Source organism: Sapajus apella, unplaced genomic scaffold, assembly GCF_009761245.1.
Source record: "Sapajus apella isolate SASKATOON/1434 unplaced genomic scaffold, GSC_monkey_1.0 scaffold70, whole genome shotgun sequence".
Taxonomy (NCBI): Eukaryota; Metazoa; Chordata; class Mammalia; order Primates; family Cebidae; genus Sapajus; species Sapajus apella.
Window position 1 is genome coordinate 3,077,958 of NW_022437010.1, and position 20,112 is coordinate 3,098,069.

The following is a 20,112-nucleotide window of genomic DNA, read 5'->3' on the forward strand; positions in this document are numbered from 1 at the left end:
GGAGACAACAGAGCCTGTATCATGGAGGGGTCCAGCATGAGGAATTCTGACTGGTTTTCATTTGTCTGTTCGCTAAAATACAGTTGTTTTTTCCCAAGAGGTAATCATTTTAAATTTTCATATCTTAAGATAGAAGGGATTTTAATTCATACCTCATTATGCTACCTTAAACTTTTAAGAAAAAAAAAAGGATTTGTGCTTTAAAGAAAAGCTTGCCAACTTTCTCAAATCTTTGATAAAATATAAATTTGACTTATCAAAGCATTATTTTGCCTTTACACTTTCCTAATATCTTACCTCTGTCTCCCTATTACCAACATCATTCCACTCTCCAATTAGCAATTTAGCACTGTTTAAAAATCACTACTTGCCAGTCTTACCCTTTAAACTCCATTTCTTTTATCATTTGCCATTAGTTGGAAGTAAACTATACCTCACTTATTTGTAACGAATAGTCTGAAATATGGAATGATTTCTGTAGTAAAGGAAATCAACATTTGAAAGTATACTGAGAGTGGAGGCCTCATGAATGGGAATAGTGCCTTTATAAAAGAGACCCGAGAGGGCTGTCTTGCCCTCTTTACACTATGTGATGATACAAGAAGTCAGCCATCTGCAGCCCGGAAGAGAGCCCTCACCTGAACTTAACCATGATGGCACCCTGGTCTTGGACTTCCAGTCTCCAGAACTGAGAAATAAATTTTCTGTTGTCTTAGACTCCCACCTCATGGTGCTTTCTTGTATCAGCCTGAACAGCCCAAACTAAGACAGTGTGTTAGGAAGCATTTCTGAGTAAAGAATTCATGAGATCATTTGATTGGGCCATTAGTTAAATATAGGTAAATGTGTTTGATTTAAGCAGTATGCAGACAGAAACTGTTTCTTCAGGTGTATTTACATTAAGTACCTTTCAAATAGTACGTACTCAGTAAATGTCTGTCATGCAAGACTAATCAAAGAACAAGTACCAATAGACCAAAAATATTTTGGAGAAATGATATTCTAAATTCTGAGACAGAAAATTGTGCAAGACTGGCCTAGCCTCCCAGAAAGAGGCGAGACTGGCCTAGCGTCCAACCTACATCTTTCTCCCATGCTGGATGCTTCCTGCCCTTGACCATTGGACTCCAAGTTCTTCAGTTTTGGAACTCGGACTGGCTCTCCTTGCTTCTCAACCTGCAGACTGCCTATTGTGGGACCTTGTGATCATGTAAGTTAATACTTAATAAATTCCCCCTTATATATTTATATATGTATATATGTGAGTGAAAATTAAAATATTTTTATATTTATATATTTTTATATATATATATATATATATATATATATATCCTGTTCTATTAGAAATAATATCCTATTAGTTCTTTCCCTCTAGAGAGCCCTAATACATGTGACATTTGACCTAATTCTGGGTAGTTAGGATCAGAATTGTACTGCAGACATTATGCTTGTTAACTATTACTGAAAAACTGTTAGCATTGTCTGAACTATTATCAAATGCTTTTAGTTTTCCCAAGTGTTTTTTTACCTTAAACTTACTTTATATTTTAGATTCTGAACCCACTTTACATTCTAGATTCTTATTTGATCAGTAAGCATAGAATTTTTGTAAAACTTGACCAGTAATGGGCCAGTAATGTGGCTTAGCACACTGTAAATATGTATGCATTACAAAATCATATTTGCTCTTATATAAATAATTGCAAACACTAGCTTCCATGTCCTCATGACCCATCACCCTCCTGGTTACATCCATGTGTTCAAGCCAGGGACGCTCTCCCAAGCCTTGGTATATGGTTTTTATTGGAGTTTCACTATGTAGCCCATTGGATTGATTAAATCATTGGCCATGTGACTGAACTTTATCTTCAGCTTTCCTTCCTTCCCCAGAGGTTGGGTTGGTATTGCATGGCTCAAAGTTCCAAACCGCATAGCTCAAATTCCCAAACCTACGATCACATCATTAATCTTTCCAGCGTGGCCAGCCCCAACTCTAAAACTAACTACATGGTTATCAAGTCATCAGGTTATGCATTTTGGCACTCAAAACCTTTGCTGTGTGTTTTCTTCCTAATGAAACACTTGGTAAGTTTTCTCAGTTATGCATTTGAGCACAAATATTTAACATTTTCACTTATTCTGCTTTATTGTGCCTATCGAATATCCCTGTACTTGCCCATTGAACCAGCTGTCTTAACATTTGTAAACAGGTAATGTAGCCTCACTGATATGACTGCTGTATTTTTACTATAACATCATTTATTCATTCATCTTCACTGGGCCAAATGTGAGCCTGGCCTTATACTACTAGATGCTGAGGATACAAAAAGAATAAACTATAACCCCCACTCTTGAAGAACTTCCAGTCTAGGGAAGATTTGCTATGATTGCTATATAAAAACACATCACATTAACCCTAAGTTTTCAGAATATTTCCACATGGCAGTAGTGCTTCTAAAACCACAATGTACATATGAACCATCTAACGATCTAGTTTTAAGAAAAAGGGTTTAAATTCAGTGGGGTTGCGTGGGGCATGAGATTCTGTTCCAACACACTTCCAAGTGATGCTAATTCTGTTCCAACACACTTCCAAGTGTTGCTGATCCATGGACCATACTTGGAGTGTCTTGGGTGTAGCATACAAACTTTCAGAAGTTTTCAATATCAGGATATCTGAAATTATAAGAATAATTTTCATCCAAGTTGTTCCATTTGCTTTTCAAACTTCATATTCTCTGTGGCCTGACCCTAGCAAACTGAACAGCAATCTTATGTTGGAGAGTTGCTGGCATAAGCAGAAAGAGTTTTTTAATCATTGTAGGTGTTTGAAAGATTTAATATTCATGACTTTCTCCATAAATGTTACCTTTTTAAAAATCTTCATGAAAGTAAGATAAACCTGTAATTCTCTCTCAGTCATGGTCTGTTGTTTTAATTTCATGGCATGTAGTTAAGATAGTTTTTATGCTATTTTGTAGTGACACTATGAAGAAAATGTTCATGTCAGTGATTTACTGCTGTTTCAGAATGAACTGTGAATTATAAGGGGTTAGGGAAGTAGATCTTAACACTTAAGGGATTCTTCTGAGTCTTTAATCACAAAAATGTGTTTTATTAAATATCTTAATCCTATGATAACCCCCCAAATTTCTAAAACACAATTAATTAGACCATTTTAATCAGTTTTTACACAATTGATAAGATTTAAATAGATAATATAAGTAAAGATATGCAGATAATTCACAAAAGAAAATGATAGCAATAAGAGTTTTGAGTTTGATTATCATAGATCTCATTATAGGGCTCTTCCCTGTATTAGTTTTCTCCTAGTACTAGTTACAGTGAAAGAAATGAAAAGATCAGTTAAAATGTTTATTGTGTTTCATTTCTGACTCAATAGTCTATAAGCACAGGAATTAACTGGAGTACCTAGGAATTGATTTTTTTCATACATTCCAAAATTCATTGTTACATATCTTAATTGTAATTGTTTAGAATATTTTTGTCTATAAACGAAACATTTCATAAATACAGGTAATCGTCTTTTCTCTAGTTTCTAACTATAATTTAATTGATGATGTTGGTCTATAGTATCTGTGTTAAGCAACACAGAACCATAACATCTCAGGACTGTTTGGATACTTGGGCACCTATCTTTAAATCAGAGAAGACATTTGAAATGTCTGCTCTTAAGAAGGTCTGATCTAACAAGATGAGGCTGGGGGAATTTACTGTAAGATGCCTACGAATCATAGCCAATTTGAGTCATGTGTAGCCAGTTTGAATCATATAGATGTCCATCCGTAAACAACTAGGAGTTATGCTGGATTCAGGAGACGCATAGAACCAGAAGAGTTCAGTTCCACTGTTTATACAGGTAATTATTGGTTAGGCCTAACTAGGTCCATGGCTAGGGGACCAGTAAGAGTGTAAGATTCACAGGCTGATAGTCATACACTGAATTAAGAGATGTATTGTTTTAGGTGTTCCAGCCGTTTGGTAAATTCTGCAAACTAACCTTACTAACATACACTTTATTTGTTCATTTATTTCTTAGCAGTGTGCCATTCTCATAAAACCAAAGCATCGGTAGTGATTTTTTTTTCATAATTCTAAGGGCTTATCTATTAACACAGTTTCTAGGAACATCTAATAGTTTGATTATTTTTTTCTCCTCTACCTCTGGGACTCCTATGCATGTTGGCAGTTCTGCTTTCATCTACATACCCCTAAGCTATTCTCTCATGGTTTCCATCTCTGCTGTTTCTAGCTGCTTCTGAGAGAGCTTCTTGCTCTGATCTTTCAGTGTGCTAATTTGTTCTTCATCTGTTCAGCCTGCTGTTTATCCCATTTGTCGTGGTGGTGTTTTTTATATTTCAACTCTTATGTATTCAGACCTAATATTTCTACCTGGACTTCTTAAATGACTTATTGGTTTTGCTTTATGCTACCAGTATTATTCCTAATTGTGTTATCATTACCATGGTTATTCTGTTTCTGATGGTAGGTATTTGTCTGTTGTCTTTATTTTTTTAACAGTAATTACACACTGTAGCATAGCCATTGTCAGTTTCTCTCCAAGCCTTCTCACTGCCTTCTGCACCTCGCTGCCTTTTCTGCTTCTAATCCATAACTCCAAGGTTAAGATGGCCTCAGTCTCCCCAGAACATCTCACTTTTGGTATTGGGTTTTATTTTTTTTTCCCTAGTATTCACATGTCTGTTTGTCTGAATCAAAATGTCTCTCTTCCTCTGTCTCTCTATCTCTGTCTCCATCTCTGTCTCCTCTCTCTCTCTGCCTCTCTCTGTCTCTCACCCTCTCTGCCTTCCTTTCTCCCTACCACGCCACCCTCCCCCATCTCCTATCTCCTAGGATTGGTTTTGGAATAAGCCAGCAGCGTATTGTAGCTTACCATCTTGACAGGAGCCAAAGCTAATTAAAAGAGAATTTCTCTCAACTCTTTGTCTTAGTGATTTATATTACTAATGATTCTCAGATTTGCCTTTCCAATACAAATGACTTGGCTGCTATCTTTATTCAATCTATTTTAGAAATATTGGTTCATTTACCAATTTTAATTGGTAAAATTTAAATTTTGGCAGTAAAATTTGTAATGTTTTATTACAAATCTAATTACTAACTTAAATGTAATTTTGAAATATTTTACTAACTTAAATACAGATTTCAAATCTTCTAGGAGAAGACTAAGTAATAGAAATGTAAAACAGAATTCAGTCCTTACAATAACCAGAAATATATTTTTCATATTATGATCAATTAGGTAAGATTGTTTTTAATACATATGCATAATTGTGATTTGAACGCTTTACCATAAAGCTTTGATTATTTGAGATGATACCAATTAGTATACTTTGTAAGATATCCCAATTTTGCTGTTGTCTATTGCATATTATTTGTACAAAATCCTGTGAAACAGGCAGGGAAGAAGTAGTGTGTATTTTGAAGACATGGAAACAGACCAACAGACCTCAAGAATACAAATGGTGTACCTAAGGTTCACACATAGTAAATGGCCTAACGCACCTAAACCAGTTTCTTAGACTCTGATGCCTCACTGACAACCCACCATTCTACAACTCCTGCTCTTTCCACCCTCTACAGCACCAGGTTAGGACTGACATCCTCGCCAGCTGTTTGTGCCCTTTCAGAATCCTGACACTGCCTTCCTTCTCAGGCCCACTTAAAGGGAGCAAGATTTTATCCAAGGAAGGACTTTTGTGGATAAGCCTGCTGTCATATCTACTAACCTGCCTAAGCAGATTAGCAGCTTCACCCAGGCTTTTGGAGAATGCACAGACAGAGGTGAAAGAAGAAGGGATTTCCTGCCTGCCATCCCCAGTCAGCTAGATCCACCTGTGCATGAGTGAGATGACAGCCTATTTTATAGGTAGACACTTCAAGTCATCTACCAGCAGGTAATGGGACTCAACCATAGAGAGAGGTGTTTAGGGGCAACTGGGAGTGGGAGATAGAATCCAAGGACCAGTCAGGATTTTACGTTGAATTGAAGTGAGATACTTTGTAAAGGAGCCAAGGCAAAATGTAATCAAGATAGAGAGGATATCACTGGAAATACAATGCAAAACAGAAGCATAATCATGGAGAAAAAAATGTAGAGAATGTAGGCTCCTAAGTCAGAGAAGAAGCAAAGGGAATCTGATTTGCTTAGCTGTGAACTCCTAGGTCATTTTGTCTCTCCCAGCAAGAGATCCAGTTGGGACTACAGATGGTCCCCAATTTACTATGGTTTGACTTATGATTTCTTGGCTTTATGATCAAGATTGTGTGAGAGTGACACACATTCTGTAGAAACTGCTCCTCGAGTACCCATGCAACCATTCTACTTTCACTTTCAATACAGTAGTCAATAAATTACACAGAATATTCAACACTTTATTATAACATAGACTTTGTGATATGTGACTTTGCCCAACTGTAGACTACTGCAAGTATTTAAGCACATTTATGGCAGGCTGGGCTATGCTATGATGTTCCATAGGTCAAGTGTAGTAACTGCATTTTCAAAATAGGATATTTTCAACTTACGATGGGTTAATGAGGATGTAACCTATCATAAGTCAAGGAACACCTATAAACTTAAAGCTGGAGCAGAGATTACAAATAATTAACAGTGGAAATTTTTAAAATATGGAATGTAAGTGCCCAATCAGAAATTGTGCTTAGGGATTTTATGTGACTCTCCTGTGTTAGCTGGAAATGTCACCACAATAAGAAAGAGGAGACTCTAGAATTAGGAGGCAATACTTCTGAATTATTGTCAGTAATGTGATAAGAGTTAGCATAAATTGCTTGATCTTACTGTGCTTCTCTCACAACACTGAAAACGGGGTGATTAAAAATGCCTCCTTCATATAATTGAGTTTTCTTCATTATGATAGTTTTGTTAATAAGTGGTATGTAATTTGAAATTGTAACATTCAAAACGCAAATTCCATGATCCTAAGCCTACCTAAGCATACAACTTTGCTTATGAATAGACATGACCATTCAAGTGATGTGGCTATAATACAAGAAGGCTTTATTATGCCCTTATGAACAGACTTTTCCTGGATGGCCGAGCACTATCATAAGGGGTCCAGCTCTGTTTCAATGTGACATTGATACAGCTCCACTCAGTAGTTCCATCTGAACTAACTCTTTCAGAAGGGTTAATAGCAACAGTCCACGGACCCACTTGACCTCTCCACTTAATTTTGAAAAGTATGAATTATCCACAATTGTAGCAACTACTGAGAAAATTATAAGCTTTCCTTTCCATTTTTTTCCTATGACACCATTGACCAAATATGTATGGAGCAATTGGCAAGTCTCATATACATATCTATGTATATGAGATAGATTATATATCTATCTCACAGCTCCTTCACTCAGTTATCTCAAAGTTTAGTGAGAAGCAGGCATAGGGTTATGGCATGTTAATTTCTATAATGTGAATTGTGCATGAAGTGTAATAGGACTATTCTTTAAGCAAGTCCAGGTAAGACGTCATGACAATCTAAATACACAGGCATTGAAACTGGTGAAGATGGAACCAATAATAGGGATATCTAAGGATAATTGATAGCAGGGGAATGAGGGAGAGAAGCCATCTTAGACTGACTTTTGTGGTTCTGACTTGGAAAACTGGATGAATCTTACTCGCTGAGATAAGCAATTGAGAAAGACTATATTTGTCGGTGGGGAGAGAGCGGGTTGAAGCATAGTTTTGGACATGACTGAGTTTAATGTCTTGCTTTGGAACCTCCAGATGAGCAATTTTGAAAGCAATGAGAATATGCAGTTTCAGGGGCCTGGGAATCTGCATTTTTGAGTCAGTCATTTGTTTATGAGTTAAAATAATGAGCATGAGTAAAATTGCCAATGTTGTTGTTTTTTTAAGTGAAGAGAGTGTTTACAAAGACTGAGGAACACTGATGTTCCATGGTGAACAGAGCAACAGGGACCTGCACAGGGACTGAAAACAAGAGGAGAGAGGAGGAGAGCGTGATTTCAAGGAGCCAAAACGGGTAGAGCCAAGTCAAAATGGAGTAAGTTGTCAGTGCTGTTTTGGAGATGCATGAAAAATGTTCTAAACACGATTAGCAAAATGATGGATTTGTAACAATTAGATTTCTTTACTGACCCTAGATTCTTTATAATACAAACAGATATTTACCGTATTCTAATTTTTTCTTCAATTATAAAATAGAATTTTTGAAAAAGTCAAAAATTTATTTTATACTAATCATGTGAATTCAAGATATTTAAAAAGAATATGGACTTTCCATACAAATAGATGTAATTTGAATTCCAGCTTTATAATTAACCTGGATCAAATTGGTTACCTTCTCACTTTCTTCATCCAGAAAAATGGAATTAGCACACCTTTACAAGATGATTTTGAAGATCGAACAAAATATTGCACATAAAAGAACAGCCCATTTTTTAAAAACATTATATTTTAAGCTAAATATCTATTTTAAGAAGTTAGGAAAATATTCAGGAAATGAAGCCCAAAGAAAGAAAAAAAAGAAGTATATAATAAGAGCAGGAATTAATTAAATAGTAAATAAAAACATACAATAAAAAATTAAGGCCAGGCACAGTGGGTCACCCCTGTAATCTCATCAATGTAAGAGGCCAAGGTGCAAGGAGTGCTTGAGGCCAGAGGTTTGAGACCAGCCTTGGCCGCATAATGAGACCCCATCTCTACAAAAACATCGGAATTAAAAAAAAAATCAGCAAGGCACAGTGGTATATGCTTGTAGTCCCAGCTACATGGAATAAGTCTGCAATAAGTTGTGAGTGTGCCACTGCACTCCAGACTGGGTGACAGAGTGAGACTCTGTCAGAAAAAAAAAAAATTAAAAAGTTGATTTTTTTTAAGAATTAAAATTAATAAACTTCTGGCTCACCTGATCATGAAATTAAGAAGATCAAAATGTGCAGTATATCTGAAATGAAAAAAGAGGATATTACTGCATGTTCTGTGAACATTTGGGAAGAAGAAGAAAATATTTTAAAGCACTTTATTCCAATAAATTTGAAAATTTACATAAGAACAACTAATTTCTACAAAAATGCAGTCTACCAAAGCTGACATAGAAAGACACAAAATTTGAATAGTTCCATATCTGTAAGTACCTACAAAAAAACTAACTGTAGGCATGATACTTAATAATAAGTTATAGAAAGTGTTTGCTTTGATTTCAGAAATAAGTGGCTATTCCTGTTATTAGTACATCTATTCAACATTGTACTGGAGATCCTAGCCAGTACAGAAAAGCCAAAAAATAAGGAAGAAAAAATAAAAACTAAAAGGAAAAAAATTTTATTCACAAATGACACAATTATGTACACACAAAATCTGAAACAATCTACAAATACACTATTAAAATTTAAAAAAGGATTTAGCAGAGTCTCTCTATATAAGATCAATAAGCCAAAAAAAAAAAAAGTGATTTCTATATACCAGCAGCAAACAACTAGAAAAACTGAATTTTAAAAGTGATTCTAGGCTGGGTACAGTGGTTCACACCTGTAATCTCAGCACTTTGGGAGGCCGAGGTAGGTAGATCACCTGAGGTCAGGAGTTTGAGACCAGCCTGGGCAATATGGTGAAACCTTGCCTCTACTAAAAATATAAAAATTAGCCAGGCGTGGTGGCAGGTGCCTGTAGTCCCAGCTACTCAGGAGGCTAAGGCAGGAGAATGGCTTGAACCTGGGAGGCAGAGGTTGCAGTGAGCCAAGGTCACGCCATTGCACTCCAGCATGGGCGACAGAACAAGACTCTCTCACACACACACACACAAAGGTGATTCTATTCACAGCAGTATCAAACATTATGAAATTCTTTGAAATATAAGATGTATACAGTCTCTACCAGTAAACTATAAATTATCGAGCAAAATTATAGAATCCCTGTGTAAACGAAGGTATATTCATGTTCATCTATTGGCAGTTGCAATATAGTAAATTGTCATTCCCAAATGATTTATGGATTCAGTTTAAGTCCCGCATGCCTGTGTTTGTATGTGTATATGAGAAAATAAACAAGCTGATTCCAGAATTTATAAGGAAATGAGAAGTGCCAAAATGGCCAATGATCTCTTGAACAAAATAAGTACCACCACATATCAAGACTTGTTATCAGCCCCAGTAATTAGTGCCGTGCACTATAGGCAAGAAGAGACAAATAGACTGGAGAGCTCAGAAACAAATGCACACATGCAGGGACATTTGATTTGCCTCAAAGATGGGACTACAGAAAAGTGGGGAAACTTTTTTTTCAATAATTTATATTTGATGAGTTAGATATGAAAACTATGGAAGTTGGCCTAAACTTATAAACTACATATGAAAGGTGAAACAGTGGCTTTCAGAAGATACGAAAGGCAAAACAGAGGCTTTGTGGGGAGGGGAAGTTATTTTAAAAGGAGACAAAAAGCATTCATATAAGGGAGACTGACAAAGTATATTGCATTAAAAATTAGTGAATTCATCTAATCATGAGAAAACATTGGAGAAGTTCAAATTGTGGTTTATTCTCAAAATACCTCACCAGTACTATTATAATGTCAAAGTCATGAAAAATATGAACTGAGACAATTGCCACAGATTGAGGGAGACTAAGGAGAGTGACAGCTGAATGCAGCATGGTATTCTGGATTGGCTCCTGGAACAGAAAAAGAATAATAGTGGAAAACAGGTATAATCTAAATAAATTGTGTTGTTTATGTAACAGTGTCATACCTATATTAATATCTGAGTTTGATAAGTGTTAGCTATGTTTGATAAATGGTTATGGAATGGGTTAACATTAGAGGAGGCTGGATGGAGGATATATTGGGGCCGTCTGCACTCTTTTCTATTCTTCTGTAAATCTAAAATTAATTCAAAATAAAATTTTAAAAGATTATATTTATCACAAGATACCATTAAGAAAGTAAAAAAAAAAAAAAAGCCACAAGTAGGAGAAGAAATTTCCCATTCGTATAATCAAAATGAGCTTGTATCAAGAATATATAAAGAACCTCTACAAATCAGTAAGGACGGCATAATACGAAAGTTAGGAAATAACTTGAAGCGTTTTACAAAAGAGGATAACCAAATAACCATAAACATTTGAAAAGATGCTCAGCCTCATTATGCTTCAGTGATAAAACAAATTTAACCCCAAGTAAAAATCTACTACAGCCTTACCAGAAAGGCTAAATATTGACAATTCTTATATGCTGCTATTAAAAGTGCAAATTGCTATAACCAGTTTAAAAAACTATTCAACATTATCTGACAAATTTGAATGTACATCCAATGACCCAGAAATTCCACTCACAGGCACATACAACAGAAATGTAGGCACGTGTTTATCAAAAGACATATGAAAATATTAGTGGCAGCATCATTCAGAAAAGCAAAAACTGAGTCACCAAATACAGTAGTCACCTATGGTACAATGGGCTAAAAAAAATATTTTGTGCTATATGCATGTAATTGAATGAATAGGAAAGACCACTACTCACAGCAACAAGAATCTGACTTACATAATGTCACATGAAAAAGCGTAAATACAAGAGTATAAACGATATGATTCTGTTTACGTACATTGCAAAAAAAAAAAAAAAGCAAAGCAAAACAACAATGGTTAGGGAATGCATGTTTTGACAGTAAAATTATCAAGAAAATCAAAGAAGTGATAACATAAAAGACAAGTGCATTTTGGGGGAAAGGAGAGATTAGGGATGGGGAAGGCTGGCCTGAGAAGGTTTGTGTGGTATGCCAGTGTTTTACTGGCCTATGTCGTCTACACTGGTATGCCCTTTGAGAAAAATAATTGAATTGTGTGTGTTTTATTGGGTAGAGTTTTCTGTATTACATCCCACAATAAGAGTTTTCTGAAAGAAGAAGTGGGCTGGGGAAAGAAAACAAACATTCTTTAGAAGAACTCAGCAGCTCTCTAAAAATGGAGAATTTTAGGTTAACCTATACTTATTTCTTCGTCTTAAATCTTGTTTTCCTCTTCCAGGAAAAGATCGATTCCTTCCTTTTGGGCTGCATCAGACATTTTTAATAAAATATGAGATTTTCTTTTAACAGCACTTTCTCTTAATTGGAGTAATTTTAACAAGCTGAAATTGTGTGCTGGAAGAGGTGTTCTTCAGTTAATGACAGTAGCAGCTGATTAAATGGATGTCACTTACACCCACACATGCCTACCTTCACATACATACTTATTTTTTAAACACCCCTTTAAAGACAGTATATTTGACTTGAAGGGATATATTCAGTCATTAGATGCTTTTTCATCATATGCTACTTTAAAATGTTTTAAATGTTTCCCATTTAAAAGACAGATCTGAAACACTAGACTTATCATTCTTGGGTTTGCAATTGAAGTATAAAATCTTGCTAGAGTTGCATCCATTAAAATAAAACAGTCTTGGAAATTAAGCACTAATTTCCCCTTCAAATGGCCATTTCAGTTTTTTTTTTTTTTTTTTTTCTTTCTAATTACCACTGTAATGAAGTGGCCAATATTATGGTAGGAAGTGATTTCAAAGGCAGCAATCTCTTATTATGAATTATAGAATTTATTTTCCACCCTAATGAGAGTCGGCCTTCGTTATAGAAAATGCATGTGCAAACCCAAATAGTTTTGGAATAACAAATCATACTTCAGCTCAGAGAGAGAGTAGGCTTTCAAGTATTTCACTAAAGATGAAGAGGAAAACCATATTTTCACTACAGGATCATTTCTGACCACTCAAATCTGTTGTTCTCTGCAGCAGACTTTCAGCATATTAAGACACTGCTATATTAACATCTGATAAGGACAACTGGTATCAAGATAGATATGAGGAAAAGCACTCTAAAAGTATTCCTTTTTTTTTGTTATTTGAAATGGAATCTAGGCTGGAGTGCAGTGGCATGATCTCAGCTCACTGCAACCTCCACCTCCTGAGTTCAAGCAATTCTCCTGCCTCAGCCTCCTGAATAGCTGGGATTACAGGCGCGCACCACCACGCCCAGCTATTTTTTGTATTTTTAGTGGAGACAGATTTTCACCATGTTGGTCAGCCTAGTCTCAAACTCCTAACCTCATGATCTACCCGTCTCAGCCTCCCAAAGTGCTGGGATTACACACGTGAGCCACCATGGCTGGCGGAAAAGTACTGCCTTTTGTTAAGCTGTTAACCTGACCGCAGAGACTTCGATGGGTCCTGCAATCCACTCTCCTTCTAACTTGGGCAGTTGCCCTTTCTGTTTCCTGTCAACGTGAGCTTTGACCTAAATACCTTGCTTTCATTTGTTGAAAAGGAAATTCTTTTTTAACTTTGATCATATCCCATGTATACTTTCAATTTTTCTATGTCCCTTTGAAATTATTTCCTGTCAAATGACTATAATGTGCCACTGCTTCTTGCCTGTGAGTTGGGGCACAGTAACACCAACCAAGCTTTTTGCAGCTTTGTTAAGTGGGTATTTGATTATTTACCCCAAAATAAGTAGTGATAAGCATGCCTCCCATTCTTTGGTATCAGTACCATCAAATTTAAATGGGAAGGGCCTCTAGAAATGAGTTGATAAAGTTATCCATCTGAAAAAACCCATGTGGGGGCCTGCAATTTAAATCACTGGAGTTTCTCTGATGGCAAAATACAGAAGATGATCATGCTGACCGTTTCAATTGCCTAGATTGTATATCAGATTATTTTACCTTCTCATATGTAGGAAAATGATAACCTCTTACTCTGATGTCAACAGTAGCAATTTGGTCATAGACAAGAGAAATCAATTTTCCTCATGGGCATTTCTGGGTCTAAATTTGGACCCACATGTGTTTCCCAAGGGTCTTTCTTTATCCTGTAACTTTGGTTGATCAACGATGTATTCACTGTAAGTAAATGGGAATAGAAAATGCAAACTGGATCTTGAAAAAAAAAGTACTACCAACTTTAAAATTCAATCTGTAAACACTTTCTGACTATGCTAAATAACTCATGTTTCATAAAGATATTGTTTCTTCATTTTCAACAAATAGAAGCCTGCTTAAAAAGATGACGGAAACTTTGGCTCAAAATACAATGATTACTGTCTGTATTGAAAAACCATACAGACAGGCCAGGCGCAGTGGCTTGCATCTCTAATCCCAACACTTTAGGGGGCCAAGGTGGCCAGATCACTTGAGGTCAGGAGTTTGAGTCCAGCCTGGCAAACATGGTGAAACCCCATCTCCACTAAAAGTACAAAAAAAAAAAAAAAATTAGCAGGGCATGGTGGCGTGCACCTGTAATACCAGCTACTTGGGAGGCTGAGGCAGGAGGATCACTTGAATCTGGGAGGTAGAGGTTGCAGTGGGCCAAGATTGCACCACTGCACTCCAGTCTAGTGACAGAGTGAGACTCTGTCTCCAAAAATAAAACATAAAAACTATACAGATAGTAAAAAGATGAGGGTGGCCAGGAGCTGGGTGGGGTGGGGGAAGTAAGGAGAGGATGGATAGGCAAAGCACAGATGAGACTATTCTCTGTGATACTACACTAGCCGGTACATGACACATACATTATACATGTGCCAAAACTTGTAGAAGTACAACCAAGAGTGAACCTGAAAGTAAACTATGGACTATAGTTAATAATATATTGATATTGCTACATTAGTTTTAACAAGTGTACCACAGTAGTGAAAGATGTTAATAATAGAGAAGCTATGTATGGGTGGGAATGGGATGCATATATGGAACTGTATTCAATTTTTCTGTAAATCTTAAACTCTACAAATAAAAACTATCTTAATTATTTTATAAAAAGAAGGGGATGAAAACATCTACACAGCAGGTAAGGAATACCCAGTTCTCTTAGTGGAGAAATGGGTGTAAACCCTCAGCCCCAAAACTTGCCTCAAAATGGTATGAGTTAGGCATACAATTGAAAATCTTGCACATATGAATAGACCTAAAACAACAATAACTTTTTTGAAGTTTTACAATTCCTATATTCACCTCGATATCATAAAAATAAGTAGAAAAATGATAAATCCATTCCCTGTGCACTTAGGTAGTATTTTAATAAATGTTAGATGTTCTCCTTAAAAATTATTTGCTTGATCATTGTGAAAAATTCAGGGAGTAAAAAGTTAAAAGAAAATCATATTAAATATTAAAAGATATACAAATCCATAATGAGAAGGACATTAAAGGCAAAGCTCTAACACACCAGCACTAAGAGGTTGGGCGGAGTGAGCAGCTTAGGCATATAATTGCAGATGATTAACGGCAAAGGATATTTAGATAGCTGCAGGTAGTTCAGTGCCGCTCAACTCAGATTTCAATTAGGATTCAGCTGCAGATGGAACGAGGGAGGACTTGGAGTTTACATTTGGCTCTGAGAGTACAAAACTATTGCAGGGCCTTCAGCTGGAAGTAAAATGATTCAGCAATATCCCTCAGAAATGAGACAGGGACAAAGCTGAGGGAGACTAGCGAGGACATGAGCTAGAATAATGCAGATTAGACCTGATGAGGGTTCTATTGAAGGGATATCCAGAAGAGAAGACTATGAGAGAGATAATGCAGGCAGAACAATAAGACTGGTTGGATACTTGGATGCGAAGAGGGAAAGCACTTGAACATGACTCCCAGCTACCGTTTGTGTCATTGGGAATTTAAGGGAGGGTGGGCAGATGGGAAGGGGAGAGAGCAGAGTACAGGGAAGGCAGTGAAATTCAACTGGGGCATGTTGAAATTGAGTTCTCTGTGGGTCATTCAGACAGAACTGTCCACTAAGAAGAAATGGAATCTGTGATTCTGCAGGACAGAATGGTCTGTACCAGAGATGAAGTCATCAGTCTACAGATGGTCATGGAATTGAGTGAAAGCAATCACCCAGCGTCAGGCAAGGCGTCAGAGCCCCAACATCAGAATGATCGACTGGCAGGTTGGTAAGAAGAATTTACTACTGACAGTATAGTACTGAAAAAGGAAAGTTTTATTAGGTAGAAAGAACGTTGTTGAAGAGTGCAGCTGCAGCAGGGTACCTCAGCAAGAGAGGATGGAGTGCAACACAATGGATTCTTCCTCAGGAGTATTTACAGACCTTAAAGCAGGAGCTGAAGGGTAATTGGAACTATATTAGCCTCATAGGTCATGATAAATGATTACATTTGTAGACATTTTTGTGTCAGCAAGGTTTGCACAATGGGTTTCAGCATGCATGCATTCTGGAGATGTATAGAAACTCTAGTTACTTATACATTTGTGGAGTAAAGAAGCTTCGAACCAGATGCTGGCTTTAGATAATAGAGAAGTGTAATTTATACAGGAGATAGAAATCATTTAGGCAGGTAGTAAGTGCAAGGTTCTTTGAACTGACTGCACCAAGGACTACACCATAGTCAAGCCATGGTGACCCCTGTGACCCACACACACTCCTCCAGATGGCCTCCTGGTGCCAAAAAGTCAAAGGTAACAAAAACTGCAAAAGGAGAATAGCTAGCCCATGCAGTGCCTGATTAACTGACCTTGTGACATTCCACCATTGTCCCTGCCTCAACTGATAAGTCGGCCTTTGTGACCCTGGACCCTGTGGCCTGATTAACCAACCTTGTGACATTCTACCACTGTTCCTGCCTCAACTTATAGATCAATCTTGTGACATTGGATCCCATGACACCCACCTCCCCTGGCTTGCAAAAAAACTGCGCTAAACTGTAACTTTCCATTACCTATCCCCAACCTATAAAACTAGCTCCTATCTCACCACCCCTCTACTAACTATCTTTTCGGATTCAACCCACTCACCCCCGAGTGAATAAACAGACTTGTTGCTCAAACAAAGCCTGTTTAGGTGGTCTGTTCATTCAGAGCATGCTTAACAGTAAGGGTAACAGAGTCCTTGGCGGAATGTCCCTTTTAACAAAAAGAAGCCCTGAAATCATTTCTTTTCTAACAAAGAGCAGCCTGAAAAAATTGAGCTGCAGACAGAGATAAGCAAGCTGGAAACTTGCACTGGTGAATGCCAGCAGCTGTGTCAATAGAAAATAGCTACCTGAGGGCGAGGCATGTTGAACATGGAGGCTCCATCTTCACTTTCTTTGTCACCACGTGTACAGTAAAGAACCAGGCAACATGGCGCCAACCCAGTAGAAAACCCATCTGCATAATAAAAGATTAGGGTAGGGAAGCCAGCTTCTTCGGTGCTATGCGTATGGGACAACTGGTCCAACCAGTCCTTCATGCCCTATGTAAATCAGACATTGTCCCCTCAAGCTCATCTATAAAACCTGCATTCTACTGGGGAAGCCACAACCCATTTTCTCTGGGACCATTCTCTGCACAGAGAGCTCTTATCTTTCTTCCGCCTATTAAACTTTTGCTCTTAACTGCACTGTTTGTGTACTGGCATCCTAGTTTTCCATGGCCATGAGACAATGAATCCCAGGTATTTACCTCAGACAGTGACACCACTTCATAATTACTTGTAAGTTCCTCAGATAAGGAGTTTTGTCTGTGAGCCACCTGCTTGATGGTCACCAGGTGATCTTTGCTGTCCTCACCGAGGAGATGTCATGTATACCGGGAGGGGAGGAGACCTAAGGACAGAACTCAGGGAAACAGCCTCCAATGGGCAAGCAGAGGGAGGTGATCCTCCAAGGGGCTTAAAGAGAACTGGAAAGAGATAGCTGGGAGACTGGTGCCATGGAAGGCAAGAAAAAAGGATTTTATATTCTGGTGAAGAATGTTAAGTATTTTGCTTCTTCGTTTCTACAGTATTTTTTTTTTTAATTATAAGAAAAGATGAAATCAGGTGCCATATATCTTCTATCTTTGAAATAGTAAAAAATGTAGCTGAGTTAAATCAATCTAATGATAATGGACTGCCAAGTAAGAATTAATTTAAAGATTGTTGTATTCAACTTCTCAGCACTAGAGTCTAGAGAAGAAATACTGCTGGCATCTCCTGGTGTGATTTACCACACCATCATAGCTTATGTATTTCTGAACTTCTGAGAGAAAAAGTAAAGCAATATAACGTGCACTCGCCTTAGAGTCAGAAGGCCTGAGTTTAAAATATCATTCCTGTCACTTAACAGCTGTGGACAAATCATTTAACCTCTCTGAGGTCCGATAGGGAGATGGCAAATTCTGGAAATTAAATATGTTGAATATAACGTTTTAATAATTCAGTTTGTATTTCTCAACTCTTGTAGTCATTGCATACTTGCAAGTACTAGAAAGTTTGATGGCATTCTGGAGATTAGCTAGTATTTTCTTTTAGCATAATACCTGTTTAGAGGCAGCACAGAGGTGCCTCTGAGATCATAGAAGTTCCTCCCCTCTTCATGAAGGTTCTGTTACAAACACATGCAGAGGCCAAATGGCTGAGAAACTCTTAACTATGCCCATTTTAAGTATAATAATTGGTGTGCAACTTAGCATTTTAATTAAATCCTGTTTTTTTAAAATTGAAATTTCCCCAAAATTATCTATAGGATTGTTGAATGTTTACTTCCTTTTGTAGGTTTTCTGATATATAGTAGAAACATAACAATGGTCTTCCTCTCCCCCATCAACCCCAGTCTGTCAATATCTCACTGCAGCTGGAAGGTGACCTCCACATTATATCCTAAACCTGTGTAATAAATAATAGTAGATGTCTAAAGCTCATCACAAGAGCAGATGAAGTGGTACATAGCACACTGTTCTTTTGGAATTTCCACATTAGGGAACTCTGGCAGACCATTTGTTACCTTAGTCATTTGGAAGGGTGAAAAAGATAATTTGAATCTTGGAAAGGATCAACCTGAAAGCAAAGCACACTTGACACACCAAACTGGAACTTTGTTTTTTATTGTGTTTTTCTTTTAGACAGGTTCATCGAGATTAGGCATAATTTAGTAAAATCACTCTTTTCCACATAAGATTCTATGGATTTTGACAAACACACACAGCAGTGTAACATATAGTCCTATCACTACAAAGGACTGAGTACTGTAACATCCTCATCCCTTTGTAATCAACCTTTCTACCCAATCATCTCCTGGAAACCAATGATATAATTTCTGCTTCTAGAGTTTTGCCTTTTCCAAAATGTCATATAAAGTAGAATCAAGCAGTGTGTCCAACCGTTTGAGCCTGGCTTCTTTCATTTAGCATAATACATTTGGAATTCATCCATATCACATCAAGTGTCAGTGGTACATCCCTTTTCATTGCTGAGTAGTATTTCATTGTATGAATGTACTGCAGCTCATCATTTTGCCTGTTGATGAACATTTTGGAGTGTTTCCAATTTTGGTGATTACAAATAAAGTTGCTATAAATGTTTATGAATAGGTTTTTATGTGGACATATTTTATTTCCCTTAAATACCTAGAAGTGAGATTTTCATGTTATGTGTTTAACTTTATCAGAAGCTTTCAAACTGTTTTCCTGAGTGGCATTCCCTTCAATTGTGTGTGAGGGCTCCAGTTGTTCTGTATCCTTACCAACACTTGATATTATAAAACTTTCATTTGTTAACCATTCTGATAGGTATACAATGGTATCATTTCATTGTTGTTTTTGTATGCATTTTCCTAATAAATATGTTGTTGAGTATTTTTCATGTGTTTATTGTCCATCTATATATCTTTCTTGGTAAAGTCTTTGTTCAAATCCTTACCTATTTGTTAACTAACTTGTTTTCACATTATTGATTTTTAGGAGTTCTTGATATATTCTTAAATCAGATACATGTTTTGCAAATATTTTCTCCCAGTGTGTGGCTTTTCATTTTTCATAAGCATGTTCTTCAAAAGGCAGAAGCTTTTAACTTTAATTTTTATGTGATCTAGTTTATTTTTTTCTTTTATAGATCATGATTTTTATCATCTCCAAGAAATACTTTCTTTACCCAAGACCACAAAGATTTTCTTCTATGTTTTCTTCTAGAATTGTTTTTTAGAAGATAATTCTAATTATCAAATAATTTAGATATTATTTAACTTTTATATTTAGGTCTATTATACTTTTTGAGTTAATGTTTTTATATAATGTGAAATATGGGTCAAAGCTCATTGTTTTGCATATGGATATTCAGTTGTTCCAGC

General features: G+C 36.7%; 1 long non-coding RNA gene across 1 annotated transcript; it reads left to right on the forward strand.

Moving 5' to 3' along the window:
- The first annotated feature begins 1,230 nt into the window (after positions 1–1,230).
- LOC116531297 lies at positions 1,231–19,623 on the forward strand. Its single transcript, XR_004260356.1, has 2 exons — positions 1,231–8,072; positions 15,792–19,623. It is a non-coding gene; the product is annotated as an uncharacterized LOC116531297 (long non-coding RNA).
- The last annotated feature ends 489 nt before the right edge of the window (positions 19,624–20,112 follow it).